Source organism: Pseudophryne corroboree, chromosome 2 (genome assembly GCF_028390025.1).
Source record: "Pseudophryne corroboree isolate aPseCor3 chromosome 2, aPseCor3.hap2, whole genome shotgun sequence".
Classification (NCBI taxonomy): domain Eukaryota; kingdom Metazoa; phylum Chordata; class Amphibia; order Anura; family Myobatrachidae; genus Pseudophryne; species Pseudophryne corroboree.
In genome coordinates, this window is record NC_086445.1 from 741,471,542 (window position 1) to 741,476,101 (window position 4,560).

Here is a 4,560-nt window from a genome sequence, read left to right on the forward strand (position 1 = left end):
CACAGCTGTAAGGAAGCAAATGTGCAATTCCATCTAATTAAAATGTTAATGCAGTAGGAGGCATCTATAGGCGATAGATACCTCCTGTTAGCATTAGCAAGGATCTGAGTGCTGCATTTGAGGAACATCATTGCGACCATTGTGATGGTTACAGGCACCAGCCAGCCTGCATAAGCTAAATCTTACTCAGGCTGGCCATAGGATCTGGACACCAGGATCCTTGAATGCCTTCAAAACATGAGCAAGACCACCATTTTGAAAAATGGTGTCAGGTGCTGCTCCCACTCCACCCCCCAAACACCTCAGCATGTCAAGACCCGTTCTGCACATGTGCAGGGTGTTTATTGCACTTGCGCAGACCCCCAAACAGTGTATTTGTACTCAAACAATCAGGTTGGAAAAAAATATGATTTAGGGCCATAGTAACCTTTAACGCTTATACCAACTAATGGTTATCATAAAATGACTAGTAGCCATTGCATCACTTGATGTGTTGTCAGAAACTCGCAACCATTCAGTGCTGGGCTTCCGATATCATAGCAACATAGCTAATGAGGTTGAAAAATGTCCATCGAGGTCAACCTGTATTATAATTCTTACACTAATCTGAAAGTAACTAGTATAACTATAATGACCCAGATGAAGTTATGTTTTTAAGTTTAAATAACAGCTATAATTCATGCTTTTACTCAAATTCTATTCCTTTAAATGCTATATCCTTGGATATTTCTTTCAGCTAGGAATTTTTCAGCTAGGAATTTATCTAATCCATTTGAAAACATATTGACTGAGTCCACCATTACCACCTTCTCTGACACAGAATTCCACATTTTTACTGCCCTTACTTTGAAGAACCCTTTTCTTCGTCGGGTATAAAATATTTTCTTTCTTTTAACCTCTGAGGATGCCCGCATGTGATAAACAAATTGCCTGATAGATCCTAATATTGTCCCTTTATATATATGTAAATATTAATAATGTCCCCTCTTAGTCGCCTCTTTTCGAGTGTAAACATATCTAACCTAGTAAGCCTTTCCTCATAGTCCAGTGCCTCTAACCCCTTGATCAGTTTGGTGGCTCGCCTCTGCACCCTTTCAAGCTCCACGATATCTTTTTTATAGTGTGATGCCCAGAACTGTACACAATATTAATGGTGTCGCCGTACCATTGATTTGTATCTATCTCTGCTAAAATGTTGCTACCTAGGACTGCCACTGTCCGGAGCCCGGGTGGAATGAGTGCAGTGAGGTACGTGGCGGGAGACGGGGATCACACTCTGCCTGCACAGACGTGCAGGTGAGCTCTCTCTCTCTACCTGGGGCTGCCCTTTCCAGAGTACTGCTCTCTTGCTCCCTGGGGACAAAAAGGTATCTGCTGACTGGCAGCCATCTTGGAGGTATACTGCCTTGCTTAAATTGTTTTAGCAAAAGGAAATAAATCTGCACAGGATATAACGATTTCAGTTCAGTGAATTTAGTAGTATTATATATTAAACCAACATGAAGGCCTACTTAAATAATAAATTCAGCAAATAGTTGGTTGTGCTCCAGGAAGATAGTTATAACAACTATGAAACAACAGGTATGGTCCTTTAGAGAAAACAAAGAACCAAAAAAAGCAACTATAGGCCTTTTCCTGGGCACACTTGAAAGATTGAAATGATGAAATTATTAAAAATTAACTTTTATTGATATATACTTTAAGAAAAAGCGAGAGCTGGCATCAATGATTAAAGAGCATAAGTGTTTGCCAGTACCAATGTACCTATTATGGGCAAAATTAAAATATTGGTGAGCGAAAATAAATAAACCCTCATCCATAGAGAAAATTCATACATATCCTCTCTAATCAGGAATTTATATGAATGAGGTCACTACCTCGAGTCCGATATGATCTGACAAATGCTATTGACCTGAAATCAGATTGATATAATGAGTCCCAAGTTGCTTCAACTGTTGGAGAGTAAAATACCTACGGTACCTAGTATTCCCTGGTGGTTCCCCATCCAGGTACTGACCAGGCCCTGCAGTGCTTGGCTTCCAAGATCAGACGAGTTTGGGCATAATCAGTGCGGTCTGACCATAGGTAAATTTGTCTCCTAGGCGCACCGTTTTCCGATTGTATTGGGACCCAGGATCAATCACAAAATGAATATTGGATTATATATGGTCAGAAATGAATAATGATAATAGTACAGTAGACTTATAGATTCTTGCTGGGAGATCTGGTCAGTGGTATTCTAACTTCAAACAATAATGCTGACTGTGCGGTCTTGAGATTGATATTACCAAAAAGCAAGCTCTTCACAATTGTGCTCCCAATCAGCCTAAGCAGCAGGAGGGCTAAATAGTGCCCACAATGGTAGAATAGTAGAGACTCTATTATAATTGTGCTCCAAAACAGCCCAAGCAACGGGTGGGCTTTGTAATCTCCGCAATGATCAGGACAATAGAAAATGTATCTACAGTAAAGTAAATATCCCTATTAATTAGAGCATATGTGGTAATTGCAAATTACAGATGTCCCTTGTGAGAGGGTTCCTCCTTCTCAACCCTTACCCAGTAGTATTGATTAGAGCATATATGGTAATTGCAAATTACAAATGTCCCTTGTGAGAGGGTTCCTCCTTCTCCACCCTTACCCAGTAGTTATGCACCAGAAGAAATGTTGAGCATAATAATCATGAAGATGTAAATAGATGTATATATCACATAATGTAGATTTAACTGCTTTCCCCTAATGAGTGGGGAAGTGCATGGTGAACCCTGTGGGAAAGCAAGGGGGAGCCGCGGTTAGGCAAGGAGAGCCCGTTTTCGGCCAGGAGCCGATGGCTGTCTTACCCAACCTCTTCAGGAGACCCTCAGACCAGTGGACGGGGCAGGAATCGAGGAGTGAGGCGCCGGCGGCCGCGGTCCGTACGACCGGAAGTTCGGGCGCCTCTTTTCGAGTGTAAACATATCTAACCTAGTAAGCCTTTCCTCATAGTCCAGTGCCTCTAACCCCTTGATCAGTTTGGTGGCTCGCCTCTGCACCCTTTCAAGCTCCACGATATCTTTTTTATAGTGTGATGCCCAGAACTGTACACAATATTAATGGTGTCGCCGTACCAATGATTTGTATCTATCTCTGCTAAAATGTTGCTACCTAGGACTGCCGCTGTCCGGAGCCCGGGTGGAATGAGTGCAGTGAGGTACGTAGCGGGAGACGGGGATCACACTCTGCCTGCACAGACGTGCAGGTGAGCTCTCTCTCCCTACCTGGGGCTGCCCTTTCCAGAGTACTGCTCTCTTGCTCCCTGGGGACAAAACGCAGGATCATAGCTCTGCTACTATATCTACTTCTACCTTGACTGTGCTGTATTCTAAAGGCTGAGAAATTACATAACACGGGTGAGATGTTGCCCATATTTACGTTGTACTTCCAAGTCGTTCTAACTCTCCTGTTATAACAAGTATTAGAGTGGATGATAAAGGAGAACGTAATAATATTTTTTGCTATATCTTTATATTGCATAGCTCTTCTGTGTGCTTTAGTTTTTGACTTTCTGTCTCCCTCTGGTGGCCAATTATACTTTTTACATCGTACAACATTTTTTATCATATAAAGGATTTCACCCATCTTCTCCTCTGTGAATTCTGGGGCTCGCAACGCTCTGCAGTGCAAGTGTGATATTATGTAGCAACACCAGACCGTCCACTATAGGATGATTCCACGCACAAGTTTTGGTGAACATTCTAAATCCTTGTCTAGGAGACCTCATTTTTATCCTATAGACCCTAACACCTTTAAGTCACTCAGCAGGAGTCTAACTAATTTGCCTCCACCGGCTTTCTTCATGGAATAACTTAATCTTCCGGAGGCCCTCACATTTTTAGCATTACCTAGCGGTCCCGGAACCCCCATCCCCTACTGTTCTGTTTCAACTTTACTATCATTATGCCCAGTAGCGGATCTTGCCATGGGCAAGCAGGACTTTTGGCCGGGGCGCCGCCTTCCGGAGGGCGCCATCCGGAGGGCGCCATCCGGAGGGCACCGGAGCCTTCGGGAGGGTGCCGCACCATGGCAAGATACACTACTGTGCTACTGTGCCCCCCGCTGGTCCGCCGCTGGTCCCCCGCTGTGTCCGCCGCTGGTCCCCCACTGTGAAGGGAACTAGACGCTACCCGTCTAGTTTCCCTTCGTGGAGAGGACCTTTGCTGTGCGGTGCGCGATGACATCATCGTGCACCGCACAGCATTGTGGGACTGAGACAGACGCTAGGGGTCATAATTGACCTCTAGTCTCTATCTATGCTGTGCTATGGGAGAGACGTCATGACGTCTCTCCCATAGATCCGAGGAGAGGAGCGGCGACGGCAGAGATCTGCAGCGGTCGGGAATCAGGAGCGGGGATAGTAAGTATTAATTTTTTTTTGTGTAAGCAGCACTACTCCTACAGGGGGCACAAATGGGGGCACAACTCTACAGGGGGCGTAACTGACCACACCCTCTGTATGAAGCCATGCCCCTATTTTCCGCTCAGGGCGCCAAAAGGGCTAGAAACGGCCCTGTTTATGCCCAA

General features: G+C 44.5%; 1 pseudogene; it reads right to left on the reverse strand.

Annotated features, from left to right (window-relative positions):
• Positions 1-1,968: 1,968 nt before the first annotated feature.
• On the reverse strand, positions 1,969-2,087 carry LOC135051421 (5S ribosomal RNA; annotated as a pseudogene).
• Positions 2,088-4,560: the final 2,473 nt, after the last annotated feature.